Below are 10000 nucleotides of genomic sequence, written 5' to 3'. Positions count from 1 at the left end.
GCCTCTTGCCGCTACCCCCGCCCCCCCCCCGCTGCCGGTTTGCGCGGAGCCCCCCCTTCCCGCCGTTGCCTCTTGCCGCTACCCCCCGCCCCCCCCCCGCTGCCGGTTTGCGCGGAGCCCCCCCTTCCCGCCGTTGCCTCTTGCCGCTACCCCCCGCCCCCCCCCCGCTGCCGGTTTGCGCGGAGGCCCCCCTTCCCGCCGTTGCCTCTTGCCGTTACCCCCCGCCCCCCCCCCGCTGCCGGTTTGCGCGGAGCGCCCCCGCCTGCCGTTGCCTCTCGCCGCGGCCACCACCGCCCCCTCCACACCCCCGGGCCCCCCGTTACCGGTTTGCGCGGAGCCCCCCCTCCCGACGTTGCCTCTTGCCGCTGCTGCCACCCCCAGCTCCCCACACCCCCCGGCTCCCGTTAGCGGTTTGCGCGGAGCCCCCCCTTCCCGCCGTTGCCTCTTGCCGCTACCCCCCGCCCCCCCCCCCCGCTGCCGGTTTGCGCGGAGCCCCCCCGCCTGCCGTTGCCTCTTGCCGTGGCCGCCACCGCCCCCCCCCACACCCCCCGGCCCCCGTTACCGGTTTGCGCGGAGCCCCCCCTCCCGACGTTGCCTCTTGCCGCTGCTGCCACCCCCCAGCTCCCCACACCCCCCGGCTCCCGTTAGCGGTTTGCGCGGAGCCCCCCCTTCCCCCCTTCGCGGGCTGCCGCTTCCCTCCCGGGCTGCCCGGCTGCTCTCTAACCCCTGCGACCGAGGCGGCGCTGTTAGGGCGGCCGTGCCGGTGCCCCTTGCCGCAGCTAGCCTCTCGCCGCTGCCCCCTCCCGTCCGTCGTCCCCCGTCCCCAAAAACTTGCTGCTCTCCACGCTGGAGCCTGCACGGGGGAGGTTGCGCTCCGCTCCTCCGGCCCTAAAGCCGCCCTCCGCCCGCCCCCCCGGCTTGCCGCTTGGCTCGGCTGCCCGCCCGCCCGCTAATCCCCCCAACGCCCCCCACCCCAAAAACACCCCAGCCCTACCGCATGCCGCTCCCCCTCTCCCCGCTCTCGCTGACCGCTGCCACCCCCCCCCACCCCTCCCCCCCGAAACAAACCCCCCAGCCCTACCGCATGCCGCTCCCCCTCTCTCCCTAGCCTGCCCCCCCCCGCCGTCGCTTGCTGCCGCCGCCGCCCGCCGCCCGCCGCCGCCGCCGGGACCCGCCTCGGTCTGGTGGCGCGCGCTCGGAGATCCCCGGCTACCCGTCCGTCCGTCCCTCCCTCCCGCCCCGCCCCGGGGGAGGGCCCGGGGCAGCGCGGGCAGGCGGGGAGCAAAAAAAAGGCGCGGGCGCCAAAAAACGTCGGGGTCCCGGGGTGGCGGAGGGGGGCGGCGGCGGGGGCGGCGGCGGGTACACGGCGCCGGGTCCAGGGCGCCGGGTCCAGCCCGTCCCGGGGCGGGGACAGGTGGTGTCGTCCGTCCCCGCCCCCGTAACCTGCTCTGAAGCATCCGCTTCCCGCCGCGGTTCGCCCTCCACCCCCCCCGCCGCACACGCAGCTGCCCGCTTCCCCGCCGCCTCTGCCCCCCGCCCCGGGATCAACCACCCGCCGGGTCCAGCCGGTCCCGGTCCCGGGAACCTGCTCCCGGGGCCAGCCGGAGCCACGCCCCCTCCTCTGACGCTTCCAGCTGCCGCCTCCCCTCCCACCCCCCAAACTCACACTGGCCCTCGCCGGCCCGCCCACCCGCCTACCTGCTTGCCCGCCGCCGCTGGGTGGCGTGCCGGACACTCTCGCACACAGGTACACAGACAGGGACACAGGGACACAGGCACTCAGGCACACAGGGACACAGGGACACAGGGACACAAGGACACAGGGACACAGGCACTCAGGCACTCAGGCACTCAGGGACACAGGGACACAGGGACACAGGCACTCAGGCACTCAGGGACACAGGGACACAGGGACACAGGGACACAGGGACACAGGGACACAGGCACTCAGGCACACAGGGACACAGGTGGCGGGCCGGAGGCCTCTCTCCACTGTGTGGCAGGGGTCCAAGAGCCACCCCAGCCCAACCCAGAGGGTCTTTTGCACCTCTCTAGAGGCCACCCAGAGACCCCAGGCCGCAGCAGAAGCCTCCCCCGCATGCTCTGCAGGCTTCCGACCCACCCCAGGCCGCACCAGAAGCCTCCCCCCGCAAGCTCTGCAGGCTTCCGACCCACCCCAGGCCGCAGCAGAAGCCTCTCCCGCACGCTCTGCAGGCTTCTCAGCCACCCCAGGCCGCAGCAGAAGCCTCTCCCGCACGCTCTGCAGGCTTCTCAGCCACCCCAGGCCGCACCAGAAGCCTCCCCCGCACGCTCTGCAGGCTTCTCAGCCACCCCAGGCCGCACCAGAAGCCTCTCCCGCACGCTCTTCAGGCTTCTCAGCCACCCCAGGCCGCACCAGAAGCCTCCCCCGCACGCTCTGCAGGCTTCTCAGCCACCCCAGGCCGCACCAGAAGCCTCCCCCGCACGCTCTGCAGGCTTCTCAGCCACCCCAGGCCGCACCAGAAGCCTCCCCCGCACGCTCTGCAGGCTTCCCACCCACCCCAGGCCGCAGCAGAAGCCTCTCCCGCACGCCCTGCAGGCTTCTCAGCCACCCCAGGCCGCAGCAGAAGCCTCTCCCGCACGCTCTGCAGGCTTCTCAGCCACCCCAGGCCGCAGCAGAAGCCTCTCCCGCACGCTCTGCAGGCTTCTCAGCCACCCCAGGCCGCAGCAGAAGCCTCTCCCGCACGCTCTGCAGGCTTCTCAGCCACCCCAGGCCGCACCAGAAGCCTCTCCCGCACGCTCTGCAGGCTTCTCAGCCACCCCAGGCCGCACCAGAAGCCTCTCCCGCACGCTCTGCAGGCTTCTCAGCCACCCCAGGCCGCAGCAGAAGCCTCTCCCGCACGCTCTGCAGGCTTCTCAGCCACCCCAGGCCCCAACAGAAGCCTCTCCCGCACGCTCTGCAGGCTTCCGACCCACCCCAGGCCGCAGCAGAAGCCTCTCCCGCACGCTCTGCAGGCTTCCGTCCCACCCCAGGCCGCAGCAGAAGCCTCCCCCGCACGCTCTGCAGGCTTCTCAGCCACCCCAGGCCGCACCAGAAGCCTCCCCCGCACGCTCTGCAGGCTTCTCAGCCACCCCAGGCCGCAGCAGAAGCCTCCCCCGCACGCTCTGCAGGCTTCTCAGCCACCCCAGGCCGCAGCAGAAGCCTCCCCCGCACGCTCTGCAGGCTTCTCAGCCACCCCAGGCCGCAGCAGAAGCCTCTCCCGCACGCTCTGCAGGCTTCTCAGCCACCCCAGGCCCCAACAGAAGCCTCTCCCGCACGCTCTGCAGGCTTCCGACCCACCCCAGGCCGCAGCAGAAGCCTCTCCCGCACGCTCTGCAGGCTTCCGTCCCACCCCAGGCCGCAGCAGAAGCCTCCCCCGCACGCTCTGCAGGCTTCTCAGCCACCCCAGGCCGCACCAGAAGCCTCCCCCGCACGCTCTGCAGGCTTCTCAGCCACCCCAGGCCGCAGCAGAAGCCTCCCCCGCACGCTCTGCAGGCTTCTCAGCCACCCCAGGCCGCAGCAGAAGCCTCCCCCGCACGCTCTGCAGGCTTCTCAGCCACCCCAGGCCCCAACAGAAGCCTCTCCCGCACGCTCTGCAGGCCTCCGACCCACCCCAGGCCGCACCAGAAGCCTCCCCCGCACGCTCTGTAGGCTTCTGACCCACCCCAGGCCCCAACAGAAGCCTCCCCCGCACGCTCTGCAGGCTTCTCAGCCACCCCAGGCCGCAGCAGAAGCCTCTCCCGCACGCTCTGCAGGCTTCTCAGCCACCCCAGGCCGCAGCAGAAGCCTCTCCCCGCACGCTCTGCAGGCTTCTCAGCCACCCCAGGCCGCAGCAGAAGCCTCTCCCGCACGCTCTGCAGGCTTCTCAGCCACCCCAGGCCGCACCAGAAGCCTCTCCCGCACGCTCTGCAGGCTTCCGACCCACCCCAGGCCGCACCAGAAGCCTCCCCCGCACGCTCTGCAGGCTTCTCCGCCACCACAGGCCGCACCAGAGGATCTTTTGCACCTCTCTGGACGCCACCCAGAGACTCCAGGCCGCACCAGAGGCCCCCCCCCCCAACCATTTACAGGCTGCAGTGCCAGCCTAGGCCCCGCTGGCAGCCTCCCTTGTCTGCTTTGGAAGGCCTCCCATCCACTCCAGACCTGCCTGGAGGCCTCCCTCGACTGCTCCCGGGGCCCTCGAAGCCACCCTAGGCCTTTCTGGAGGACCTGCTCGACCGCTCGGGCGGCTTCTGACGCACCCTCGGCCATCCGGCGCCCAGCAGCTCCCAGGGCCAGGCACCGGCCTCCCCCTCCGGCCGCCCCTGGGGCCGGGGGTGGCTCGGACTCGGCGCCCCCAACGTGTCGTCCCGTCCCCCCCCCGCCCCGCACCGCCGAACATTCGCTGCAGCCGAGGGCTTGCCGCTCGACGCCTACCCCACCCGCCCAGCCCCCCGCTGCGGCCCGGCGCTGCCCCGGCCGCTGCGCCCCCGCCTCTCCTCGCTCCCCCCACCCGGCAACCGGCCGCCGGGCACGGCAAGTCCCAGGGCAGGGAACAGGTGCTGCCGGGACCCCGTGCTGGCTGCCGGCTTCCCGGGGCTGCCCCGGGCACGGACAGGTCGCCCCCCCGCCCCGGCGAATGTTCACCGAACCGGCTGCCGGCTGCCTTCGAGCACCCCCCGCCCCCCGCCACTATCGTCCCCCCCCGCCCCCCCTCCGCCTCCGCTGCCGCTTCTCCCCGCACCGCCTCCACTGCCTCCCCCCGCCGCCAGCGAACGAGTCGCCGGATCCGTAGGGTGCCGGGAGCCCGAACGGCGAGCGGCTCCGGCTGCTGCCGGGACCGCGGGGCTTCGAGCCGGTCCGGCCGCGGCCGGGATCCGGGGCCGGACGATGGCTTCCCGGGCCGGTCCCGGTCGCCTCCCGGGTGACGTTCACCGAAGCGGCTGACGGCTGTCTTCGAGCCCCCCCCCCCCCTCCGCCTCCGCGGCCGCTTCTGCCCGCACCCCCTCCACTGCCTCCCCCCGCCGCCCGCGAACGAGTCGCCGGATCTGTAGGGTGCCGGGAGCACGAACGGCGAGCGGCTCCGGCTGCTGCCGGGACCGCGGGGATTCGAGCCGGTCCGGCCGCGGCCGGGACCCCGTGCCGGAAGCCGGCATCCCGGGACGGCCCCGGGACGGCCCCGGTCGCCGGCCGGGTGACGTTCAGCGAAGCGGCTGCCGGCTGTCTTCGAGCCCCCCCCCCCTCCGCCTCCGCTGCCGCTTCTGCCCGCACCCCCTCCACTGCCTCCCCCCCGCCGCCGGCGAACGAGTCGGCGGATCCGTAGGGTGCCGGGAGCCCGAACGGCGAGCGGCTCCGGCTGCTGCCGGGACCGCGGGGATTCGAGCCGCTCCGGCCGCGGCCGGGACCCCGTGCCGGAAGCCGGCATCCCGGGACGGCCCCGGGACGGCCCCGGTCGCCGGCCGGGTGACGTTCAGCGAAGCGGCTGCCGCCAGTCTTTGGGCCTCCCCCGTGCCGGGGCCGCGGGGATTCGAGCCGGTCCGGCCGCGGCCGGGATCCCGGGCCGGACGATGGCTTCCCGGGCCGGTCCCGGTCGCCTCCCGGGTGACGTTCACCGAAGCGGCTGACGGCTGTCTTCGAGCCCCCCCCCCCCCTCCGCCTCCGCTGCCGCTTCTGCCCGCACCCCCTCCACTGCCTCCCCCCGCCGCCCGCGAACGAGTCGCCGGATCTGTAGGGTGCCGGGAGCCCGAACGGCGAGCGGCTCCGGCTGCTGCCGGGACCGCGGGGATTCGAGCCGGTCCGGCCGCGGCCGGGACCCCGTGCCGGAAGCCGGCATCCCCGGACAGCCCCGGGACGGCCCCGGTCGCCGGCCGGGTGACGTTCACCGAAGCGGCTGCCGGCTGTCTTCGAGCCCCCCCCCCCTCCGCCTCCGCTGCCGCTTCTGCCCGCACCCCCTCCACTGCCTCCCCCCGCCGCCCGCGAACGAGTCGCCGGATCTGTAGGGTGCCGGGAGCCCGAACGGCGAGCGGCTCCGGCTGCTGCCGGGACCGCGGGGATTCGAGCCGGTCCGGCCGCGGCCGGGACCCCGTGCCGGAAGCCGGCATCCCGGGACGGCCCCGGGACGGCCCCGGTCGCCGGCCGGGTGACGTTCAGCGAAGCGGCTGCCGCCAGTCTTTGGGCCTCCCCCGTGCCGGGGCCGCGGGGCTTCGAGCCGGTCCGGCCGCGGCCGGGATCCGGGGCCGGACGATGGCTTCCCGGGCCGGTCCCGGTCGCCTCCCGGGTGACGTTCACCGAAGCGGCTGACGGCTGTCTTCGAGCCCCCCCCCCCCCTCCGCCTCCGCTGCCGCTTCTGCCCGCACCCCCCTCCACTGCCTCCCCCCGCCGCCCGCGAACGAGTCGCCGGATCTGTAGGGTGCCGGGAGCCCGAACGGCGAGCGGCTCCGGCTGCTGCCGGGACCGCGGGGATTCGAGCCGCTCCGGCCGCGGCCGGGACCCCGTGCCGGAAGCCGGCATCCCGGGACGGCCCCGGGACGGCCCCGGTCGCCGGCCGGGTGACGTTCAGCGAAGCGGCTGCCGCCAGTCTTTGGGCCTCCCCCGTGCCGGGGCCGCGGGGATTCGAGCCGGTCCGGCCGCGGCCGGGATCCCGGGCCGGACGATGGCTTCCCGGGCCGGTCCCGGTCGCCTCCCGGGTGACGTTCACCGAAGCGGCTGACGGCTGTCTTCGAGCCCCCCCCCCCCCTCCGCCTCCGTGGCCGCTTCTGCCCGCACCCCCTCCACTGCCTCCCCCCCGCCGCCCGCGAACGAGTCGCCGGATCTGTAGGGTGCCGGGAGCCCGAACGGCGAGCGGCTCCGGCTGCTGCCGGGACCGCGGGGATTCGAGCCGGTCCGGCCGCGGCCGGGACCCCCGTGCCGGAAGCCGGCATCCCCGGACAGCCCCGGGACGGCCCCGGTCGCCGGCCGGGTGACGTTCACCGAAGCGGCTGCCGGCTGTCTTCGAGCCCCCCCCCCCCTCCGCCTCCGCTGCCGCTTCTGCCCGCACCCCCTCCACTGCCTCCCCCCCGCCGCCGGCGAACGAGTCGGCGGATCCGTAGGGTGCCGGGAGCCCGAACGGCGAGCGGCTCCGGCTGCTGCCGGGACCGCGGGGATTCGAGCCGCTCCGGCCGCGGCCGGGACCCCCGTGCCGGAAGCCGGCATCCCGGGACGGCCCCGGGACGGCCCCGGTCGCCGGCCGGGTGACGTTCAGCGAAGCGGCTGCCGCCAGTCTTTGGGCCTCCCCCGTGCCGGGGCCGCGGGGCTTCGAGCCGGTCCGGCCGCGGCCGGGATCCGGGGCCGGACGATGGCTTCCCGGGCCGGTCCCGGTCGCCTCCCGGGTGACGTTCACCGAAGCGGCTGACGGCTGTCTTCGAGCCCCCCCCCCCCCTGCCGGAGCCGCGGGGATACGAGCCGGTCCGGCCGCGGCCGGGACCCCCGTGCCGGAAGCCGGCATCCCGGGACGGCCCCGGGACGGCCCCGATCGCCTCCTGGGTGACGTTCACCGAAGCGGCTGCCGGCTGTCTTCGAGCCCCCCCCCCCTCCGCCTCCGCTGCCGCTTCTCCCCGCACCCCCTCCACTGCCTCCCCCCCGCCGCCCGCGAACGAGTCGCCGGATCTGTAGGGGGCCGGGAGCCCGAGGCGGCGAGCGGCTCCGGCTGCTGCCGGGACCGCGAGGCTTCGAGCCGGTCCGGCCGCGGCCGGGATCTCGTGCCGAACGTCGTCTTCCCGGGACGGTCCCGGGAGGGCCCCAGTCTCCTCCCGGGTGACGTTCACCGAAGCGGCTGCCGGCTGTCTTCGAGCCCCCACCCCTGCCGTGGCCGCGGGGATTCGCCCCGGTCCGGCAGCTGACGGTTCCCTGTGTCGGACGCCGGCTTCCCGGGACTGCCCCGGGACAGCCCCGGTCGCCTCCCGGGTGACGTTCACCGAAGCTGCTGCCGCCTGTCTTTGTCCCCCCCCCCCGTGCTCTCCCTCAGGCGGGAGGTAGACGTGCTCTCCCTCGGCGAGTAGACGTGCTCTCCCTCGGCGAGTAGACGTGCTCTCCCTCGGCGAGTAGACGTGCTCTCCCTCGGCGAGTAGACGTGCTCTCCCTCGGCGAGTAGACGTGCTCTCCCTGGGCGAGTAGACGTGCTCTCCCTGGGCGAGTAGACGTGCTCTCCCTCGGCGAGTAGACGTGCTCTCCCTCGGCGAGTAGACGTGCTCTCCCTGGGCGAGTAGACGTGCTCTCCCTGGGCGAGTAGACGTGCTCTCCCTGGGCGAGTAGACGTGCTCTCCCTGGGCGAGTAGACGTGCTCTCCCTGGGCGAGTAGACGTGCTCTCCCTCGGCGAGTAGACGTGCTCTCCCTCGGCGAGTAGACGTGCTCTCCGCGGAGATCGCGCTTGTCGCCAAGGGGTCGCTGTTGCGCTCTGCCTCCGCCTACGTCATCGTACAAGCCGGCGTGATTTCTGCGACCTGCCGCTGGGCGGAGGTCGGCTGGTTGTGCGCTCGCGGAGCTGACGGCCCTCCAGTTCCGTATATGAGGGAACGAGTGACGCCGAGCACTCCCAGGGCAGCGCTGCCGAGCGGCTGCTCCAAGCCACCCGCCAGGCGGCTGGGCAGGGGTCCGTCTGGCTTCTCGGTGGCTTTCGCCCGGGTCAGAGAGGGGACCCGCGGGGCCGAACAAAGGCGCGGCGGTTTGGAGCGGCCGCTGGCGCACCCTCAGCGGTGTTGGATGGGTTTCGCTCGTCCGTGAGCCGGAGCCCAGCCCGGGCTCGGCAACGAAAGCGGGGAAAAGAAAAAAAGTTGACGAGTGGCTGGCGCCGGCCACTGCCGAAGTGTGGAACCCCCGAAGCGAAGTTTGCCCGGTGGGGCACGGGGGCAGAGAAAGCCGGGGAGACGTGGTGCTGGCGTCGGTCCCACCAAGAATGGAAAGCAAGCCCGTCCAGGCACGGCGAGAGAGAGCCCGGTAAGGGGCAGAGAGAGTTCCCAGCACTGGACCCTCTTCACGGGGGTTCCCCCCCATGGCCAAAGCCGCAGCCCGCGGGGGCACGGCATCTAAGGGAAAAGCCAGCGGCGGTGACTGGCCACTCGTATGCTATGGAGCCCGGCATGGGGGGAGGAGGGCAAGCCGGTGCCCCAGCACGGCTTCCTCCTGGCTCCAGAGGGGCGCCCCGTGATGGAGATGTAACTCGGTGCAGCTTGAGGGAAAATGCAAGCCCACATTTCGGGGAGGCAGAGGTGCCCTGTGAGCCGGTGCGGCCCGGTGCAGCTTGCCCCCCCCCCCCCATCTCTGGAGGGCGCCCCGTTTGCTCCTCCGGCGTGTTGCCCGCACGCCGAGCCCCGTGCCTGCTGGCTGCTCCCGAGGGCGGTGGCGGGTGCGCGTGGCTGTGTCTGTCCCAGAAGAGCGAGGCCGTGGGGCCTCCGCTGGCTTCCTTTCCTTCTGTCCTTGTTGATCGATGAGGCCTTTCGGGTCGCGTCGGAAAGGGCCCCCGGCCGGCAGGGCAAGGGCGGTCTTCCTTTCCACTTCGCTTCCCGTCGCGTGTGAGGTGTCGTCCTCGTTCCCCCAGCCCCGAGCGGCTCGAGCGGGGGGGAGCCGTGGCGTTAGCGGCCCGGCGCGTGCCTTGCCGCATCCTCCCCTTTCCACCTCCCCCCCGGCGCTGGGGCAGGGTTCGGGGACCGGTCTACCGCAACCGGCTTTGTGACTGCTGCGTGGCCCCGTGAGTTTTCAGGTGTCCTAAAACGCGTGAGGCGCCGGTGTCGTCCTCGGTTCCGGGTACCCGCGGGTGCCGGCCGCGAGCAGCTGCGTGTGGCGGGGGTTGGCCGAGCCGAGAGCGAGGCGGCGGCGTCGCGAAAGTTAAAAGGGGCTAAAAGCGGCGCCGCGCGTGAGGCCTCACCTGCCCGGGTGGGGTCCCCGAGGGTTCCTCCCTAAATGAAACCTCTAGCCTGAGAAGGGCGGCTTTGTGGCCCGTACCCCCGCCCGCTGCCGAGCGAGCCGCC

The sequence above is a fragment of the Melanerpes formicivorus genome, unplaced genomic scaffold, assembly GCF_026170545.1.
Source record: "Melanerpes formicivorus ecotype bairdi unplaced genomic scaffold, bMelFor1.0.p_v2 SCAF_383, whole genome shotgun sequence".
Classification (NCBI taxonomy): Eukaryota; Metazoa; Chordata; class Aves; order Piciformes; family Picidae; genus Melanerpes; species Melanerpes formicivorus.
This window is presented reverse-complemented; position numbering follows the sequence as displayed.